This window comes from Apium graveolens, chromosome 4 (assembly GCF_009905375.1).
Source record: "Apium graveolens cultivar Ventura chromosome 4, ASM990537v1, whole genome shotgun sequence".
Classification (NCBI taxonomy): domain Eukaryota; kingdom Viridiplantae; phylum Streptophyta; class Magnoliopsida; order Apiales; family Apiaceae; genus Apium; species Apium graveolens.
The window spans coordinates 35,934,547-35,957,917 of NC_133650.1; the positions used below are offsets into that span (position 1 = coordinate 35,934,547).

At 35.8% G+C, this 23,371-nt stretch overlaps 1 non-coding gene across 1 annotated transcript; it reads left to right on the forward strand.

Moving 5' to 3' along the window:
- The first annotated feature begins 19,125 nt into the window (after window positions 1–19,125).
- On the forward strand, window positions 19,126–19,232 carry LOC141722274 (small nucleolar RNA R71). Its single transcript, XR_012575293.1, has one exon. It is a non-coding gene; the product is annotated as a small nucleolar RNA R71 (small nucleolar RNA).
- Window positions 19,233–23,371: the final 4,139 nt, after the last annotated feature.

A 23,371-nucleotide genomic window follows, 5' to 3' on the forward strand; every position in this document is an offset into this window, starting at 1 on the left:
TGCTATTAGTGAACATGTTATTCCAGTAAGGCATGCTAAATGGCATTTATGGCATACTAAATGCAACATAATAAGGATTAGGTGCAAATGGCATATTAGAAAACTGTGCATTCATATTCTGTGTAGACATAGCATTCATAGGCATGGGAGGCAAGGCATTTATGTTAGGAAAGTGAGGTGGCACAGACATGGAAGTAGGCATGGCAGATTTGCAATTAACAGACAAATGATTTACACTACCACACTTGACACAGATTTTTCTAGGAGCATATTTATCAGGTGTGTAGTTATTGTGTTTGTTAATCCCTACTTTACCATTTCTATTATTTTTCTTTTTAACCTCTATTTTCACCTCAATCTTTTCAAGTCTATCACTTAACTGTTTGACAGTCATGTGACCAACATTAGCCTTTTTCCCTTTCTAAACTTGACTCAATTCTCCTGAAACAAAGTTATTGGAAACAGATCCATACTTTTCATTCAGCTTAACAAGTTTGGCTTTACTGATAGGCTTGCTTACAGCCGACATATGAGGATTTTCATCAGTCGACGAATAACCCTTTTTGTTATCCGACGGATGATCCTCATCATCCGTCGAGTCTACATCTGTTAGTACTCCATCCACCAAATTTGGTTCTAGTTTCTCCTTGTTCTTTTTCCAGCCTGCATCACAGAAGGACTCGATTCCTTAACTTTGGTAATTTGAGCATGGACATCTCTAGATGTTTTCCATGCCTTAATCACCTCCTGTTAATGCTCGAGCTGCTTCTTTAAAAAAATTTCTTTCTTCAAGGACTCAGTTAATTCCTCCTTGGCAATCTCACACTCAATTCTTAATTTTTCAAAATCAATGAACTCAGACTCTAGCACATTATTTCTCTCACTTAAAAATAAATTGTTTTCTTTGATTTTAGCATTTTCTTTAGTAAGAGACTTAAGTGTAACGCGCAAATGATATAACTCTGTAGACATGTCATTTATAGCATCATTACACTCAGCTTTAGATAAATGCGCAAGGTTTGTAGTAATTACCTGATTACTTGAAGAACTTGTTTCTGTTTCATCAAACATGGCCATTAGGGCTAGATTGACATAGCTGACATCTTCATATTCATCCAGACCATCTGCTGCCCAGTCATTTTCATGTGTAATGAAAAGCCCTTTCCTTTTGTTTGAGCAGCTTAAAGTATTTTTGCTTATAATCCACAGGCTCAAACATTTTCTTACTGGAATCTGACTTCCTACACTCACTGGCAAAGTGCCCTGCCAAGCCACATTTGAAACATTTGAATTTTGATTTATCCACCATGTTTCTATTTGGCTTGGCTGCTCCAAAGTTCGTTTTGAACTTGAGCTTGGCAAATCTTCTGGAAACAAATGTTAAATGTTCATCAATGTCTTCCATGTCATCTTGGCTCAAAGAATCTTCACTTTCTATTGCAAGCCCCTTGCCCTTGCTTTCACAGACCCTTGAAGTTGACTCAACAGCTTCCATCTTCATCTCCTTCTCTTTCTCTAACTCATCAACTAGTGAAATGGACCCTCCTTTCTTCTTTCCTCTCTCCATCCTCTCATCTTGCTCTATTTCAAGCTCATAAGTTTTCAGGTTGCCATACAGTCTCTCCAAAGTAAACTCCTTATAATCATGTGAGTTTCTTAATGAGATTGTCATTGGTTTCCATTCCTTTGGAAGAGATCTAAGGAATTTCAGATTGGAGTCTTTTGTCTGATAGACCCTTCCATGCAACTTTAGAGCATTTAGCAGTTTTTGAAACCTACTAAAAATGTTAGTGAGAGACTCACTTTCTTCATTATGAAAATGCTCATATTGCTAAACCAGTAGCTGCAACTTGTTTTCTCTAACTTGCTCAGTGCCATCACAGATGATCTGTATTGTATCCCAAACATCCTTGGCAGTTTTGCAGTTGATAATGTTGTCAAACATATCACCATCAACTCCATTAAACAGGATATTCATGGCCTTTTTATCCTTCCTGACTAGTTCAATATCAGGATCAGACCATTCATGCCTTGGCTTGGGGACAGATGGCTCATTTCCAGTTGCAGCTCTCATTGGAACATGAGGGCCTCTTTCTATGCAGTCCACATAGGCCTCATCTTGAGAAAGCAAATGAATATGCATCTTTACCTTCCAATGATGGTAATTATCTTTATCCAGAAAAGGAATCTTGACTCCAACATCCTTCTTGTTCATCTTGTTGTATTGTCTTGATCTTTAAACTCTTTGTTCTTCAAGAGCTTGCTCTGATACCAATTGTTAGTCCCTTAACAAGGTAACAAGAATTACAGAAGGGGGGTTAAATAGAATTCTTGACACTTTTTCTTTAATAAAAATGTTCTAACTCAAATATATATATAAGTGTGAATTGATTAGCAGAATACGGAATAGTTACTTGAAATGAATCAAAACACAAGTAATTAAAAACAAGAGTCTTTAAAAACTTTCTGGTGGATTTGAATGATTCCACCAGAGATATATAATATATATCGAGAGAACTCTGTGTGCAAAAAGCTCACAGCTGCTTACAAAATGATAACAGCTAAGAACGAGAGAAATGCTAAGAATACATCTTACAAATGTTTCTCTCTTGGTTGCTTAGTTCCTTAGTTACTATTCTATTTGTAATAACCCCAATTTTTGGAATTTTTGAAACCCTTATGAATAGTGTTTTGCTGATTATGCTGAATAAGAAAACTTTTCATGCCACACTATGTAGAGGTTCTTTTATTGATCTTCTGGGATATTATTAGTACTCTATGTGGTATATAAGTGTATGTAAAGATAGTCAGAATCCAAATCCGAACACTTTGATTTTCCCGTAAATCTACCAGATATAAAAAGAATTGAGTATAAGGTAACAGAATAAAAAGGATTTAAATTCAAGGATTATAAGAGAGGATCATAAAAGGAATATAATGTATTAAGAAAGGGTAAGGAAAACTAAGTAATAAGATCCCGGGTATGATCCCTCAAACGATAAACGAAAACGAAAGTTAAGCGAACCGTATAACAGATCAGCGGTCATTAGCCAAGAAATTAGAAGCTAATCAAAGAGGTTAATGAGGATGATGTCACCAAACCAATAAGAGGAGGACAAGTGGGGGAGGGTGACATAGCAAGGTGACATAAGCATGACAAAGAAAGGTGTGTTGTTGGTTGATTAAGAACCACACAAAAGTTACCATGGTAAAAGGTACTAAATCAAAACAAAACAAATCAACCAAGCCAACCAACAATTCATTTTCACCAAAAACACAAAGATATTTCACTTTCTTCATCAAAAGCTCTCGGCTTTTTTTCTTCTTCAAAGAAAGAAAATTCAAAATCCTAGTTCCAAGCTTTGTTAATTAGCAAGGTAATTATCTAAGACTCCTTATACATAGATATAACTATCCTATAAGTTTGAGCTTCTAATTCATTCACAATCTCTTCCTAAAAATCATGGAAAAAGAGGGTGAATAGTGTTTTTCAAGAACTAAAATTTTTGTTCTTGAGTTTTTGTTTAGATTAAGCTTGGATAAGGACTTTTAAGGGTGATTCCAAGCTAATTACTTCATTCTCCACTCTCCAAGGAAGGTATAACCCCTCCAAACCCTAAATTTACTTTGAGTATTAGGTTTAGTTTTGTTGTTATAGTTCATGAGAGGCTTGATTGTTGTGTATGTAGAGGTTAGTTGGTTTTGTGATGTTTTTGGAGTTGTAATTCTTGGATTATTGATTAATGAACTTAAGTATAGTTTAAATTCATGTTTGAGAATAGTATAAATTGATAATATTGAGTTGTTGGGGCTGTTATGGTGAAGTATGGATGGAGTTTGGTTGGGATGTTGATTGTGGATTGATTGTGGGTTGATTTGGAGTGGTATAAATTTGGGTAATCGCGTAAATATAGCCGTTCTAATGCCCGATTTACTTTAGACTGTTTTTGTTCTTAACATTAGGACCGTGAACTCACTGCTAGGTTTTGACCATTGCCATGATTAGATAGTTCATGTTACGAGCTTCGTTTTGATATGTGGTTCGTTTAAATTCGATGTACGGTTTAGGAGAAACGACCGTTTTAAGTAACGGCGTTTCGCGAACGAACCATTACCCCTCACCTTACTTTGAAACATAGGTTAAAGACCTAAAAGGACTAATTGGAGTATGAAACATTTATGTAAAGTGTATTAGGTAGTTGGTAAGGCACTCACGAAAGAATCACCTTAAAACTCTTAATGGTTAATTTATTAAAAATGGTGGAGCTGAGGGTACTCGAGCGACTTAAGAGAATCAGTAAGCGCAAAGCGAGCATTAGAGTCTAAATTGGTTAAAGTATAGATTCATAAGTGACTTTGGTTTAATTCCAACTTATATGTTGTTTATAGGTTACCAGACTCATCCCAAGCCATTTATAACCCCCAGTCGCTCAGGCAAGTTTTCTACCCGTTATACTGATGTTGTGATGTATACATATGTATATGCATTATCTTGTGATAGATGCATGATGGTTAAATTAGCAAATTCTTGCGATATATTGCAGCATGTGATATGTTATATATGCATGCCTGTTTCGTAATCTTGATATATATATCTGTTGATTCAGTTGATAATACCTATGCTAGAGATAAGCAGTAATTACATATACCCTTAGTCGATGCTCCCGATTATATTAGATATTTATGTATATATATATAGATATAGTTTTCAAAATGATGAATCGAATAAGGTTTATTCGATAACTTTATTTTGTTAATGAATATTATTTTAAATATTCATTCGAGGACTTATGACTCCGCTTAATTTATTAATGAATATTATTATTTGAATATTCATTCGAGGACTTATGACTCCGCTTAATTTATTAATGAATATTATTATTTGAATATTCATTCGAGGACTTATGACTCCGATTATTTACTAATTATTATTCTTAATTTTATTAAAGAATAATGTGTCGATAATCAAACTCACTTTTGATTATTCAAATAAAGATAGTACTTTCGTATAAGTATATCTTTGGTTATTTAATATACATGGCAAGTATAAGTTTTAAAACTTCTACTTCAATTATTTTTATAAAGATTATTCTTTATGAGAATATTATTTAAATAATAATATTTGAATATTTTCTAATAAATTGGGACTGATTTATTTTATTAAATCAACATTACTCCAAACATTCTTAAAAATGTTTGCGAGTCTTCAAAATGATTTTAAAAGTTAGAGCGGACCCCAAAACTCATTTTTTTATATATTTAAGATCTTCCTTTCAAAGGGGATTTAAATATTCGCTCAAAACCTGAGGCATCCGGCTCTGTGGTGTGTTTTATATTCGCAACAAGGTTGCTATTTGATAAAAGAGTTTTTGATTACTTACCCAATACTCGGGAAGTAAAATTCTTGGAACAAGTTAATCCATTAACAGGCATCGCCTGGGAAATGTCGGTGAGTTTTCCTTTCCAACTAGATACGACTTCTTGGTGGAGCCGTATCAACAAGTTTCTACTTGGGGAAAGTGGGGACGAGCTTTACGTTTCAGAGTCATGGATTTCATCTGAACTAGGAGTGGCGTAAGTGGTCGAGTGGCGTCGGCCCAGCCTTATTATATTGGCCCAAATGGCCTGGAAGTTCCGTAAGATGGTACATTCCTTAGGAATCCAGTGTTCGGTTGACAAGTAAATCCGACAGGTTCTCCTCTACATGTAGAAAATGGTGGGGTTGCACTACTACGACTGATCATCGTAAGTGGTCTTCCTGGCGCGGCAAACTCCCGTAATGAGTTCATCATCCAGTTGGATAATTCTGCAACACTACCCGGAGCATTTTGATTGAAAGGCTACGAATGGGTGGTTGCCGAAGCTTTGACAGGGTCAAACAGTTATAATGGTGTTTCCATTGAATGAAGTATCTCGTAACTTCATTTCCTTAAAAAATATTTCCAAGATTGAATCTATTCAAGTCTTAACTTGTGGTCTCATCTATGGGATGACCTTTTAAAACTAATTATAACTTGAACGGTGGTAGTTCAAGTAGTATTCGGAAAAGATATAAGTATATTGGAGTATCTTGTAACTTCATCTTTTAAACTTATATCTAGTAAATGATTACCTTGTGCATGTCAAAGATTTTCAGAAAAACGTTGAGACAAGGTTAGATATATGAGATCACCTTGCAACGATATTTTTATACAGTTATAAACTGGAACTCTGTGGATGTTATACATGTCAGAGGATTTCAAATATTGTGAAAAGTATATATATATTTATGTATTTATATATACTGAATATTTTGCGACTTGGTCGCGTTAAGATATCATCTTGGTTCATTTCTTTTGACCAAGACTTTCATGAGTACTATGAGAATGCTCATATATTGTTAAATCATTATACATATTATTTTGGTGGGCTTGTTGCTCACCCTTGCTTTCTTCTTTCATCACACAGCAACAGATAGAAAAGATGAACATGACCAAGCTTCCAATTCGCAAGCGGTTAGGTAACATTCCGCAGTTTCCTATAGGCATTGATGTCGCTGTAGCTGAGGTAGGATCTACCAATAGGCTAGGCTTTCAACTTTTGATGTACCAGACTTATGTATCTATATGAATTGTAATAATGGCAAAGAAATGTAAATTTATTCAAAAACCCTTTTAAGGTGTAACGGTTTATAATTGTGGAATAAAATGACTTGTGTTATGTTTGGTATTCATCTCTGAGACTATAACTTGTGGTGTGTGTGTGTGTGTGTATATTGTGGGGTCAAAGTACTCAGTAGTTGGTTGACTATTAAGATTAAGTATTGATAAGGGAAATGGAACTCGTGACAATCCGAATCCCCGACCCCGGATTTAGGGGTGTTACAGAAATGGTATCAGAGCCAAGCGTTATAAACCTCAGAGATGATGTGACGTTAAGATAATAAGTTCACAAAGATAATAAGAACTCTTTCCAAGTTCGTAGTCGGGCTACCTAACGTAGTACTGACAGTTAAAACCCTTACGGGAACCCTTATAAATATTATGATAGTAACATAGTTCATTCTCGTATAGGGCAGCAGGGCACCGAACCCTGAGGTTCAGGAGCATCAGCATGAGGATGTTTTACTACATGTTGGAGATCCAATTATGAATCCGATAGAGTACCCTAACGAGGGACCAGATGAGATTCATATTGAGAATGTTGCGGTTGAGGATGTTATCCCGGAAGGGATTGTTGCTGAGGAGGATCTCGTGGAGGATCCTGACGAGAATGAATAGAGGACCGCTGAGGAATTGATGACCGTAGTCAGGGCGACTACCAGAGCAAGAATGGCCGCGAGGGTGGCACTAGAGGATGAAGAGTTACCAAGGGCACAAAGGTTAATGAAGGCAGAAGGAGTGGGGCCTTCCACGACACCAATTATACCAGTATCAGACCCTCTTCCCGAGGTTCCTGAAGACATCCATGAGGTTCCACTAATTCCTGTTCCCTCCCCTGTACAGAGCCCAGCACCTACTGAGGAAATGCCACCTTTATCTCCTGCACCATTATCACCTGATACCGTGCTAGGTTATCCATTTGGATCTCTTGGGTCTGCACCACCTGCACCCCATGGACTGCTAGATGCAACCACTCAGGCTTCTCTTATCGCCGATTATTACATGACTTTGGGTGGCCTGTCTGAGGCCCGTAATGTTAGGAGTGATATGTTGGGTCGACTTACTGCATCGAGGATTGAGGGGGGAGTACTTCTGGCATGATTAGCGTATAGCATGGAAAGGATTGAGGCTACCACCCGTGTTACAGCTAGAGGCCATCTTGAGGGTCAGATTGATCCAGCTCTACTTGCAACTATCTTAGACCTCATCACCTCTGTGATGGAGCAGGTTAGGGATGTCGTGTGTGCCCGCATTTCTTGATCCATGGTAGTGTGCAGAGCCAGAGCGATCAGACAAGGGTTTCATGAAGCACCGCTTTTGGAGGATTAGCCTAAGTTATGAATGATTAGTTTTAATGACGAGATGATTATCTATGGTAGTACTTTTGGGATAGAAGCGATCAGATCAAATGATGTAATTCTCTTTAATGTTTTCAGTAGTTGTACCCTCGAACAAATGGTTATGTATATATTCATTAATTTCAGTTCAGATCAGTTTGTTTGTGATAAGTTCATATTGTTAATTGCACTATTAACACTTAAGAGAGTGTCATGAAGTTTATAGAACTTGAGAATTCATAATTTGCAATCAAGCAAGGACAGAACGAGGGAAAGACTTAAGCAAAGTAAGTAAGACAAATATCCAGAGATTCTCAAAATTTTTCCAAGCATTATGCCCCCATGAGGAATAAGATTAGGGGCAAACCTTGAATGTGATAATCAGGGAGGTCGTAATTAAGATATAAGGAACCCAGAATATAATGAAGTGGAAAATGAAGATTTTAAATTAAAAGATGACCCCAATTATGGGGAGTAGGAAGAAATATTTAGACTGAGAAAACAGAAGTCGAGCAAGATAGGAAGAACCGGGATGGTACTCCTATTGGGCAATCCATGGACCTGCCTAAAACAAAACTTATACTTTTACCCCTAACCACCACCTTGAGGAAACAATGTGGTGTGAAATTCTTTCAGGACCTTTAAGTCGTTAAGCTCTCAGAGTTCCAAGGGAATAGCTGACCCAGCCAAGGCAAGAGCCTGGCTAAAGGAAATACAGGAATCATTTGAGATTCTAAATGATTGACGAATCACAAAAGAGTGTTTTTGTCACTTACCCTCCTAAGAGAGAGACCACCCACTGGTGAAAAACCAAGGAAGGCACGGAGCAAGAGATTATAATAAACTGATTTAAGTCAGTCAATTGTTTTCAGGAAAGTACTTCCCAAGGTTATGGAGATAGTGTAAAAGCTTTAGAGCCAGAACAAAGGCAGAAGAGTATGATGAATTATGAATCTAAGTGGTAAAAGTTGTCAAGATTCGTTCTGAGGACACGAATCTAGAATGACGGGATGTTTGAAATCAATGCTTATGTTGGGTTGGTTCAAGAAATAATGATAAGAGAAAGGAAAATAAAAAGAAACTGAAGTGGAAAGGAATATAAAGGCAATAGAGTTTGAGGAATGATAAGGAAGTTGGGTATGAGGAAACCCTAAAGACTCGTAGCAATAGAATTAGAAAAGTATGTAATCGTCAGGATGAGGGTGATTCACCATGAGTTAAATTGATGGTTGAAGGCATAAGAGATACATATATTTTATCCCCTATAAGTTGGGAGGATTCGAGGAAACCTTGAGATAGTTCGAAGGATAAATAATGAGACGCAGATAGACTGAGGAGACAAGGAAGTAAGAAATTAGGAAAATTGGATGAAGGAAGTGACCTTCAAGAATGTGAAGTGTAAGACCGGTGGCTTGATACCCAGGAAGGGAGACGCCATGTATGAGAGATTACCCAACATTGAGATGACTGTTGAGATAAACAACAAAAGTAAATACAGAATTATTAAGAAGAAGTTCACGTTGAACACGACAAATTTCTTCCAGAACATCCTTGTTATCGTTACCAAATCAAGCAAGAAAAGCGGATAACCGTTGTTATCTTTTGGAGGCCCCATTTTTTGACCTCATTTGTAATACAGATGTTATTGTGAAATTAGGCATATACTATCGAGGTGGGAATGATTGAATAAAACACCCTTATTAGGGATATATGATTTGATTTATCCATGGAAGGATGCATGTACCTTTTTAAAGGTGGAATTAAGGATAGAACATCGGTAACTTAAAATGAATCCTAGGGGAATGCATAAAGGTTGGCATTTCACCCTTAATAGGGATAGTATGAGTTTTGACAGTATGAATTGGAAAGGATTAAGGGAATACAGGAGGAACGATTTAAGGATAACCTTAGAGGTTTTACAAGGAGAAAGGTAATATTCAAAATTCTCAAGAATAGAAATGTTTTTTTTTTCCAAGTATCAAGAATAGAAATATTGATAAAGGAAATATGAAGTAATAATAATAATGCCAAGTGGGGCACTTGTTAAACCATGAGAAAGTATAGATTGAACCCAACGAAGGTCAAGAATGGTAAAAACAAGAAGGACCCAAGATAAGAGACGTCATAAGTATGATCGAGAGTCAGTCGTGACAATGATTAACCTCTAAAGACTGAGGCAATAACTTATGGAAAAAAAATGGTGGTATTTTTTTTTACTCATTAGATTTTAAGGAAAACATCTTCACACAAGCAGTGATTGGAAATGAGGTAGAAAATTTAGTTAGAGATCGTTCAAACGACATTGATTGTAAGGAAATTTTACTATCAGGAAAGGCCAAAGAGGTGGCCGACACTTTAAGTGTAAGAGAGCAATTATAGGCGCTCGTGCTAGAGGAATACAGTGATAATGGTTGAAGCCGTAAAGGTTGTATTATGGTTTGGAAGATTGACATTCCTTCCGATAAATGTACAATACCCAACCGTAATAGTAGTTTGGTAAAGGTTTAATTCGTATAATCGCCATGAGCGGACTATCTATCTTAGAAGGAACTACCCTGAGGATAATCCAGGACCATTTTCAAAAAGGACTAAACGAACCTTCGAGTTAAGTCTTCTATTGAAGGTATATGATTAAGAATGGTATTAACCTGCTATCGTTGCTTTGATTGAAACTCTTCTGCAATTTTATCTGCTTCATATCATGTATGTACATCAGGATCTAGAGTGTTCTTCATGAATCATGAATGGTAATTATGTTACCTCCTTAGGAGAATTCTATACGACATGTATGGACTCCGTATGGTTAGATATTAAGATTTCATGGAAAGTGAATTACGACAGTAGGTCAGTGGTGGACCATAGTAATGCAGCAATGATTCTGCGAGTAATGAGTCGATTACAACCATGAGAGTTGTATTGGAATGGATGTTGAGATTGAGTACCACTAATCGGGTCATGGTGGTGTATAAGTTATCATTGATAGACTAATTAAGTAGATTCTCTACCTATTCAATACTTATTCCTTCTTATCAATAGTAAGTCGTATTACTATACGAGGAAGGTTACGGTGCAAGCATAGAATTCTAGTAATGATGATGTATAAAATGAGATTCCAGATTCGATTTTCGATGTCGAGGGAGTTTCAAAGGTGATTGAGTATAAGCTCGAGGATGAGCATGGGTCCATAGAATGATGGACGGAATAGCAAAAATATTTAAGCATGCGAAATGCGATGCGATAATACTTGATGTTGATATATATACACATATGTTTTGTTCTCCTATGACAAACCTCTACAGTTCAGAGGTAGGTTCCAAGCCAGATATTTTGTGGCAGTATATATTTTTTTCATATATACAATTCTCTTCAATTCATTCTTTTCTCTTCTTTTCATTTCATATAAGCTGAGAAGAACAACCCTTCCAGAAGGGGAGGTATTGCCGAATGACTATCTATCTGTGTGATAGAAGCCTAGTAGGATACCACATGTTGTTTAATTGCTTGTCAAGTACTAAAGCCTGGCCACCTTCTGTACTAACTATGCAATAGAACAATTGTTCATGATCATAGTGATCTCTCAACAAATTCCTTTACTTCTATATGATGGATCAAGCTTTCGAAGATGGAAGCAGCTAAAGGAAGTAGTATCAGTACGGTGGTATTCCGATTCTAACGCATTAGTGATACTAAGGTTGACGTGGTTATTAAAAGGTTATAGAACGCTAACGAGCAAAAGTATAACCAGTATAATATTAGGAACGGAAGGTAGTAGTGATTACGAACTGGAAAAGAATGGGTATTGAGAAGCAAAAGCTCTAATGCTAAAAGTTATAATGAGAGTCTGTGCAATAGACTTGAAAGAATTTGGAATGATCACTTAACGTGAATTGAGTTTTCTCACGATAATAGATCGTATGTCAGGTATCGAGATGTCATCTTATGAGATCTTTGAGGGAAGAAAATGTCGATCTCCCTTATATTAGGATGAAGTTGTAGAGCGCAAGATGCTCGGACCAGCAGTGGTCCAAAGGACCAACGATGATAGATCTAATCAGAGGACGGCTGGTAGTAGCCCAAGATGGACATGAGAAATATGTTGATTTGACACGAAAGGACAAAGAATAGGAAATAGGGGACCTAGTAATGTTAAAGGTATCCCTTGGAAAGGATTGATGAGGTTCAAAAAGAAAGAAAAGCTAAGCCTTCGAATTGTTGGACCCTTTGAAGTATTAAGACGTATTGGGAAGTTAGCATATGAGCTAGCCCTACCCCCGAACATGTAGTAAGTTCATAACGTGTTCCACGTATCAATGTTAAGGAAGTTTAATTCGGATGCCAGACAAATAGGGCATATGAGCGCATAGACATGCAACCGGACGTAACCTACATGGAGCAACCAGGAAGGGTTATAGACCAAAAATGAACAAATGCTTAGGAGATGAGTTATCAAACTAGTCAGAGTTTGATAGTAGAACCACAATGTGGGAAAATTACGTAAGAGCTAGAAAATGCAATCCTAAGAAAGTATCCCTACTCATTTTCTATCTGATTCCCGGACGGAATCCTTTTAAGGAGGGGAGACTGTAATAACCCTAATTTTTGGAATTTTTGAAACCCTTATGAATAGTGTTTTGCTGATTATGCTGAATAAGAAAACTTTTCATGCCACACTATGTAGAGGTTCTTTTATTGATCTTCTGGGATATTATTAGTATTCTATGTGGTATATAAGTGTATGTAAGATCGTCAGAATCCAAATCCGAACACTTTGATTTTCCCGGAAATCTACCAGATACAGAAAGAATTGAGTATAAGGTAACAGAATAAAAAGGATTTAAATTCAAGGATTATAAGAGAGGATCATAAAAGGAATATAATGTATTATGAAAGGTTAAGGAAACCTAAGTAATAAGATCCCGGGTATGATCCCTCAAACGATAAACAAAAACGAAAGTTAAGCGAACCGTATAACAGATCAGCGGTCATTAGCCAAGAAATTAGAAGCTAATCAAAGAGGTTAGTGAGGATGATGTCACCAAACCAATAAGAGGAGGACAAGTGGGGGAGGGTGACATAGCAAGGTGACATAAGCATGACAAAGAAAGGTGTGTTATTGGTTGATTAAGAACCACACAAAAGTTACCATGGTAAAAGGTAATAAATCAAAACAAAACAAATCAACCAAGCCAACCAACAATTCATTTTCACCAAAAACACAAAGATATTTCACTTTCTTCATCAAAAGCTCTCGGCTTTTTTTTCTTCTTTAAAGAAAGAAAATTCAAAATCCTAGTTCCAAGCTTTGTTAATTAGCAAGGTAATTATCTAAGACTCCTTATACATAGATATAGCTATCCTATAAGTTTGAGCTTCTAATTCATTTACAATCTCTTCCTAAAAATCATGGAAGAAGAGGGTGAATAGTGTTTTTCAAGAACTAAAATTTTTGTTCTTGAGTTTTTGTTTAGATTAAGCTTGGATAAGGACTTTTAAGGGTGATTCCAAACTAATTACTTGATTCTCCACTCTCCAAGGAAGGTATAACCCCTCCAAACCCTAAATTTACTTTGAGTATTAGGTTTAGTTTTGTTGTTATAGTTCATGAGAGGCTTGATTGTTGTGTATGTAGAGGTTAGTTGGTTTTGTGATGTTTTTGGAGTTGTAATTCTTGGATTATTGATTAATGAACTTAAGTATAGTTTAAATTCATGTTTGAGAATAGTATAAATTGATAATATTGAGTTGTTGGGGCTGTTATGGTGAAGTATGGATGGATTTTGGTTGGGATGTTGATTGTGGGTTGATTGTGGGTTGATTTGGAGTGGTATAAATTTGGGTAATCGCGTAAATATAGCCGTCGTAATGCCCGATTTACTTTAGACTGTTTTTGTTCTTAACATTAGGACCCGTGAATTCACTGCTAGGTTTTGACCATTGCCATGATTAGATAGTTCATTTTACGAGCTTCGTTTTGATATGTGGTTCGTTTGAATCCGATGTACGGTTTAGGAGAAACGACCGTTTTAAGTAACGGCGTTTTGCGAACGAACCATTACCCCTCACCTTACTTTGAAACATAGGTTAAAGACCTAAAATGACTAATTGGAGTATGAAACATTTATGTAAATTGTATTAGGTAGTTGGTAAGGCACTCGCGAAATAATCGCCTTAAAACTCAAAATGGTGGAGCCGAGGGTACTCGAGCGACTTAAAAGAATCAGTAAGCGCAAAGCGAGCATTAGAGTCTAAATTGGTTAAAGTATAGATTCATAAGTGACTTTGGTTTAATTCCAACTTATATGTTGTTTATAGGTTACCAGACTCGTCCCAAGCCATTTATAACCCCCAGTCGCTCAGGCAAGTTTTCTACCCGTTATACTGTTGTTGTGATGTATACATATGTATATACATTATCTTGTGATAGATGCATAATGGTTAAATTAGCAAATTCTTGCGATATATTGTAGCATGTGATATGTTATATATGCATGCCTGTCTCGTAATCTTGATACATATATCTGTTGATTCAGTTGATAATACCTATGCTAGAGATAAGCAGTAATTACATATACCCTTAGTACAGGGGACCCAAAGGTGAACATTTTTCTAAAACCGGGAGTCGATGCTCCCGAGTATATTGTATATTTATATATATATATAGATATAGTTTTCAAAATGATGAATCGAATAAGGTTTATTCGATAACTTTATTTTGTTAATGAATATTATTTTAAATATTCATTCGAGGACTTATGACTCCGCTTAATTTATTAATGAATATTATTATTTGAATATTCATTCGAGGACTTATGACTCCACCTAATTATTTAATGAATATTATTATTTGAATATTCATTCGAGGACTTATGACTTTGATTATTTACTAATTATTATTCTTAATTTTATTAAAGAATAATGTGTCGATAATCAAACTCAATTTTGATTATTCAAATGAAGATAGTACTTTCGTATAAGTATATCTTTGGTTATTTAATATACATTGCAAGTATAAGTTTTAAAACTTCTACTTCAATTATTTTTATAAAGATTATTCTTTATGAGAATATTATTTAAATAATAATATTCAGATATTTTCTAATAAATTGGGACTGATTTATTTCATTAAATCAGCATTACTCCAAACATTCTTAAAAATGTTTGCGAGTCTTCAAAATATTTTTAAAAGTTAGAGCGGACCCCAAAACTCATTTTTTTTATATATTTAAGATCTTCCTTTCAAAGGGGATTTAAATATTCGCTCAAACCCTGAGGGATCCGGCTCTGTGGTGTGTTTTATATTCACAACAAGGTTGCTATTTGATAAAAGAGTTTTTGATTACTTACCCAATACTCGGGAAGTAAAATTCTTGGAACAAGTTAATCCATTAACAGGCATCGCCTGGGAAATATCGGTGAGTTTTCCTTTCTAACTAGATACGACTTCTTGGTGGAGCCGTATCAACAAGTTTCTACTTGGGGAAAGTGGGGATGAGCTTTACGTTTCAGAGTCATGGATTTCATCTGAACTAGGATTGGCGTAAGTGGTCGAGTGGCACCGGCCCAGCCTTATTATATTGGCCCAAATGGCCTGGAAGTTCCGTAAGACGGTACATTCCTTAGGAGTCCAGTGTTCGGTTGACAAGTAAATCCGACAGGTTCTCCTCTACGTGTAGAAAATGGTGGGGTTACACTACTACGACTAATCATCGTAAGTGGTCTTCCTGACGCGACAAACTCCCGTAATGAGTTCATCATCCAGTTGGATAATTCTGCAACACTACCCGGAGCATTTCGATCGAAAGGCTACGAATGGGTGGTTGCCGAAGCTTTGACAGGGTCAAACATTTATAATGGTGTTTCCATTGAATGAAGTATCTCGTAACTTCATTTCCTTTAAAAATATTTCCAAGATTGAATCTATTCAAGTCTTAAGTTGTGGTCTCATCTATGGGATGAACTTTTGAAACTAATTATAATTTGAACGGTGGTAGTTCAAGTAGTATTCGGAAAAGATATAAGTATATTGGAGTATCTTGTAACTTCATCTTTTAAACTTATATCTAGTAAATGATTACCTTGTGCATGTCAAAGATTTTCAGAAAAACGTTGAGACAAGGTTAGATATATGAGATCACCTTGCAACGATATTTTTATACAGTTATAAACTGGAACTCTGTGGATGTTATACATGTCAGAGGATTTAAAATATTGTGAAAAGTGTATATATATGTATATATATATACTGAATATTTTGCGACTTGGTCGCGTTAAGATATCAGCTTGGTTCATTTCTTTTGACCAAGACTTTCATGAGTACTATGAGAATGCTCATATATTGTTAAATCATTATACATATTATTTTGGTGGGCTTGTTGCTCACCCTTGCTTTCTTCTTTCATCACACAACAACAGATAGAAAAGATGAACAGGAGCAAGCTTCCAATTCGCAAGCGGTTAGGAAACATTCCGCAGTTTCCTATAGGCATTGATGTCGTTGTAGCTGAGGTAGGATCTACCAATAGGCTAGGCTTTCAACTTTTGATGTACCAGACTTATGTATCTATATGAATTGTAATAATGGCAAAGAAATGTAAATTTATTCAGAAACCCTTTTAAGGTGTAACGGTTTATAATTGTGGAATAAAATGACTTGTGTTATATTTGGTATTCATCTCTGAGACTATAACTTGTGGTGTGTGTGTGTATATTGTGGGGTCACAGTACTCAGTAGTTGGTTGACTGTTAAGATTAAGTATTGATAAGAGAAATGGAACTCGTGACAACCCGAATCCCTGACCCCGGATTTGGGGGTGTTACACTATTGCTGCTTCTTGGTTTATATATCACCAAGATTACAAAGTAATAAGACAGGATAATAAAAAACACTATCAATTCTAATACAATGCTACTTCATTACTCTATTCCACCATCTTTGCATATCTTCATAATAGCATGGAAATGGCAATGCTTCTTTGTTCTCGAAAACCCAGTTGAATAGGCTACCACATTCCATTTGCATACACTTGACGTATATGACTGTGTTGTCACTGTCAACAGATATTTGAATTCTTTATTTGTCGGGTTTATAATCATCCGTCGAGTTATTGATCATCCGTCAGGTTGTTGATCATCCGTCGAATTCATTGTTGTTTATCTCTCGGGTAGCAATCAGGCACTTGACTACATTTCATTTATGCAGAATTACAAGACATCATCTATGTACAATTAATCAACCTATTCTGCATATCTAGTTAAAGTCAACATGACTTAAGTACTACTACAGATTCTAAACAATGTGTATGCAGAAATGTGCTACAGACTTATTGTTACATAAGCTACTCACTCGATGGATAATAAATCATCATCCGTCGGGACTAAAATGAGTTATCCGTCGGGACTATAATCTTTATCCGTCGAGTGCTACATTTTCACTAAGTAAAATCTACCAAGTTGTTTTGTTCACGAAATCATCAAGTACACAACATATACACAACAACTTTTTCTAAGGCATCAGACCTTAGCATTCGATCGAGTTCGAAATTTACCACAGAATCGACCATCTCCACCTTGAAACACTCCTCATTTTCCATAGGGAATTTCATGGCATTGAACACATTAAAATTTACATCCTGATCCATCACTCACATGGTGAGCTCACCTTTTTAAACATCTTTCAAGGTTCGGCCAGTAGCCAAGAAGGGTCTTCCCAAGATCATGGGAATCTTCTTATCCTCCTCGAAATCAAGAATTACTAAATCAGCAGGGAAGATGAGTTTATCCACAACATCCTCTACAATACCTCGCAGATATGTAATAGAACGGTCGGCCAACTGCAAAGTCAAATAAGTAGGCTTTGGATCAGGAAAGTTCAACTTCTTGAAGATTGACAAGGGCATCAGATTGATGCTAGCTCCCAAGTCACATAAACACTTGTCAAAAGACACATTTCACATTGTGTAAGGAATAGTGAAGCTTCCAGGATCTTTAAGCTTTGGAGGCAATTTCTGTCACAACATAACACTGCATTCCCCCGTGAGAGCAATGGTCTCAAAGTCATCAAGCTTCACTTTCCTAGAGAATACCTTTCATGAACTTCGCGTAACTAGGCATTTGTTCAAGAGCTTCAGCGAAAGGTATGTTGATGTGAAGTTTCTTAAACACCTCCAGAAACTTCGCAAACTGCTTATCCAGCTTTTTCTTTTGCAGCCTCTTAGGAAAGGGAGGTGGAAGATAGATCTATTTCTCCCCTGTATTACCCTCAGGAGGAGTGTGCTCAATAGTAGTCTTCCTTGGTTCCACTTCTGCTTCCTTCTGCACTTCTTCTTCTTCAGCCTCAACTTCAGAATCTGGAGTCTTGGATTTTTCAGGATTTGCAACCTTACCTGACCTCAATATAATTGTTTTAACATGCACCTTAGCTTCCTTCTTGCCTAGCACTTCATTATCGCTCGAAAGCGTGCTAGGTTGACGATTCAGTGATGCATTAGCAATTTGCCCAACCTGATTCTCCAAGGTCTTGATAGAAATAGCTTGATCTTACACATGAGCCTCAACTCCTCCAATTCAGATTTTTCATTAGCTTGCGGTAACTGCTGATGTTGAAGTTGTTGCCTAGGGGCATATTGCGGTTGATGAAACCCAGGAGGGTTATACTGTTTTGCTGTGTATGGCTGATAAGATTGTTGCACCGTATTCAGATTGTTACTCCAGCTGAATTTAGGATGATTGCGGTTATTTGGATGATAAGTGGTTGGAGCTTGCTGCTGTGATCTCTGAAAGTTGCTCATAAATTCAGTTGATTCGCTAGAAATAGCACACTGCTCGGTTTCATGTGCCCCCGCACAAAGCTCACACACACTAGTGATTTGATTAACTCCATAATAGCCAAAGAGTCCACTTTCATCGTTAAAGCTTGAAGTTGAGCAGCTATAGCAGTAGCTGTATCCACTTCTAGAATTCCTGCTACTTTGCCTTGCAACATTCTTTGCATATGATTCTGTTATTCATTAGCTGCCATTAGCTCAATTAACTCATAAGCTTCATTATAGCTTTTAGCCCATAAGGCTCCACCAGACGCTGCATCGAGCATAGGTCTAGACTGAGCACCGAAACCATTATATAAACAGTATATAATCATCCAATCAGGCATGCCATGGTGTGGGCACTTCCTTAGCATCTCCTTATATCGATCCCAAGTCTCACACAGAGATTCTCCAGTTTGCTGTGCAAACTTAGTAAGGGCATTCCTGATTGTAGCAGTCTTCGCTATAGGAAAGAATTTAGTGAGAAACGTTTGAGCAAGATCCTCCCATTTGGTGATAGACCTAGGTGGTAGAGAATGTAACCAGCACTTTGCCTTATCCCTTAGAGAGAATGAGAAGAGTCACAGCTTGATAGCATCTTCAGTCACCCCATTGAACTTGAAAGTGTCGCAGATCTCGATGAAATCCCATTTGATTAGGGAAATTTTTGAAAGAGGAGATATCAAGATTGAGAGAGTTGACACACATAACAACGTAGCAGACCTACTCACAAAGTCATTGTCTCAGATTCACTTTGATCGTCATAAAGAGAAGATGGGTATTAGATACCAGGGTGATTGGCTTTAGTTCAAGTGGGAGATTGAAAGTGTTTGTCCTAAATCCAATCATGTATGATGAGTTAGGAAGAATATTCTTGTATTCCTATTTGATTTCATTGAAATTAATAAAAGACTTGTTTTGGTTTTATTATGGGCTTTATCTATTTAAAGTGTATTAAATAAGATGCTCCATAGTTTAGAGTAAAGCTTCTAGAATTATAATGAGATTATAATAGTGAGATCTAGAAGATGATAACTCTAGACTTAAACAGTTCATGATCATAGGATAACTAATCGAATGTTAGTGGATCCGCAAAGATTGGTACATACTATGTTTTCTCCCTTCAGGAGGATGTCTGTTCTCATAGGCATTTGTGTGGTGATACTATAGCTAGTATGTAGGTGCTTATTAGGGAATAAGTTCACTGCACATGACTCGATAAGTTGAACAACTAATGGAGATTACTCACGTGTCAATAGTTATTCACTGAGTGATAGTTGTACAGGTGTCCTTAGACTTGAGATCGTTAAAGTTATCTTGTATATAATGAACTGTGCTTTGGTTTAGTCCTTTGTCTCAAGTACATCCATTAGGTCTATTCTGGGCATAGGGATTTGTGTATGGAGATAGTTAACTTCAATAGAGGATCTACCCCTTCCAGTATAGGAAGAGAATATCATATGTTATTCTTAGTATGCGAGTTCTGGAATCTCTGGCCAGAGTGTATGAAATTAGAAAGGAGTTTCTAATTTGCATTAATATGAACTTTGCATTATGAATAAGAAATCATATGATTAAATTTGATAGGCCTGACATGAGATCCATCCCTTGTATTTAATCGGGATATTATAAGGGTAGAAGGAATTCATTGTACGGTAACTAGTCACTGACAGGTTCTTGGTATTATAAGCAGTGAATTCATATTATTCGGATAGTCGCGATATTTTGAGAAGCATCACTCACGATGTAGAATAAATATAATTAATCAGTTAATTATATTTAGTGAATTTTAGTATTCATGTAAATAATTAATAAAAGTTTATTATTATTTATTTCTACTACCGGCATAAAATTGAACCTACAGGGTCACACCATAAAAGAATATTTTCTTTGATGAAATAATGAGAGAGAATTATTTTCTAAATAGTTTAGAAAAAGAAATAATGATTAAAATAGTTTTTATTATTATTAAAGCATTTTATAAAGATAAAATATGGGGCTAATATATATATTTATTGATATATTATAAAAACCCTAGGAGAGCCCTATAAATAGAATGAGATGGCTCATTCTAAAGACACACTTATTTTTGTGAAAAACATAAGAAGAAGCTAGCCTCCATATTCTTCCTCTCTCTCACTCTCCCTCCCAAAACTCCATTTTTATAAAAGCTTGGTTTTATAAAAAGCTTCATCGAAGAGGATTATTCTTGGTGGAAACCGGTAGAGTGCTTCATACACTGAGAAGCAACTGCTAGCAACTATTTTATAAAGCTTCGATTTTTAAGGTATGGATACGATTCCTCCGCTCTTTTTGATTTATACATTTTTCTATATGTGCGATACATGATTTTTACAGAATAATTGTTATATCACGCTTTCGCTCATCTGTAAATTCCTTCATTGGCATCAGAGCTAGGTTCTGCATATAGAGATTCATATAAAAAATTCAGATTTTTTTTATGCATGTATGGATTTGTTATGATTTTTGCAAGTTTATTAAGATTTAATCATGAATTAATTCGAAATAATTTTTGCATTAGATCTTGACTACTGATCTGGGTTCTACAAGTGTTGTAGATCATCTAGGTATTTTTTTCATAACTTTGTGATGTGTAGATTATTTGTTATGAATTTTTAAAAATTGTTTTAACTAAAATTGATGAAATAATTATGCATGTGAATAAATATGATTAAAATTTGCACAAGGACCCCTGGCTGATCTGATAATTTTCTGCTACTGCCTGATTTAAGAAATTATATTATTTTGATTTTTTTTAATTTATTAATTAAATGTTAATTAATTTACTAATAGTAAAATTAAAATAATGACAATATTAATAAAAGTTATAATTAAGGGAGTAAAGGAAAGGGGGTTACTATTTTTTTTTGTAACAGCAGTAAGCAGACAAACGGCAGGAAAGTAGAAAATAAAAAAAAAAATCAACGGTCTGTTGTGTTGGGCGCGTGAAACGCAGTCGCCGGGGGGGGGGGGGGTCGCGCATTTCGGAAATGCGTTACACCCTTTAATGGCTTAACAATATTGTAACGCATTACCGGAATACGTTACAGCCCTTGTAACGCATTCCTGTAATGCATTACAGCCCGTCTGTCCACATTAAATTTGAGTTTTTGGGAGTTTCGTAACTCCGTTTTGGGCGTGCAATATATCATTGGATTCATTTTTCTGAGACGGTTCTAATGGAGTGGTTAAATATTTTTATATAAAAGGTTTAAACTATTTATATTCCCAAAAGTGTTTTAAAGCATGTTTTAATTATTTTAATTGCTTTTAAATGCTATAATAAATCCATATATCATTATATCAATGTGTGACATGATATTACTTGCATGCTTACTTGTTTATTTATTTTTATATATGAGATATATGCCTATGTTTACCATGCGATGATAGATTTAATTGAACTTAAATCAAAATAAGGCGTGCTCTAGAAAATCTAGAATAGGAATCGTTTCTTGCCTTAACAATAATATTATGAATACAATCATGAGATTCTAGTGTTTATGAAACACGTAATTAAATATGAATTTTCAATATTGAGAGAAAGGATGATTTTGTCAAAAGAAGATTTTGATTGGTAAGAAAAAGGTATTAAGTGACGCCTCTTGACAATGCTCCCCCGATCTGGAAATCATCTGATTATCGATTATTGATTTGAAATATTTAATTTAAAAGGAAGAATCTCTTTATAATATGATTATGATTGTAACATAATATAATCCCTCTAAAATTAAATAATATCAAGTAGTAATTGGCCAATGACACAACGAGCTTGTGTGGGTCATAGCCTTCCAACATGGTAGAAAGTAGTTCTTATTTTTTAAATCATTGTCGTTTCGTGCTACAACCAAGTGCTTTGATTTTGAAATAAGAAAAACTTGTCTATTACATAGAGATATGTACATTGAATTAAGATCTAAAAGTCGTTACGTACTGCAGCTACGGGCCGTTTGAGACTGATTCAATTGTACGAAATATTGGGTTAGACTTGACTTAGAATATTGAGTTTGTCGTGCTACAGCCGTGAGCCAATTATTCAAGAGGATAAAGTTTTATTAGGGAATAACATAAGATGTAATTGACAAAAGTTATCTGCCTATTGAACATCACATGACGTTTCGTGCTACAGCCGAGGTTGTGTGATAGAATGTAGGATCCCTATTCCCACTAGCATTATGAATGCTTAATTTTTCACTTAGGGGGTTGGATAAATTAGATAAACTAGTGGGAGCCACTTATGAATAAAGACCTGATTTATATAGTGTTTTGAAATGAAATTGAATATTTGCTAAGTGTTGTTATGTGTTCATCATTTACAGATTTACTATATACGTTATGTCTTCTCTGTGGCGCCCTCCAAACCCGGGTCAGAAGTTTGGGGTCCACGCAAACACCTTAATTATAACCTGCTTATAACAATAATAAAGATAATAATAATATATGCAATGACCCTACTTACCAATCACCACGGACTGCAACAGGTTAAAGTATGCACACAAGCCAAACACACTATATATTACAAACCGTTCAAATCCCAACTATTTCAAATTCAAACTGAGTATTAAACATT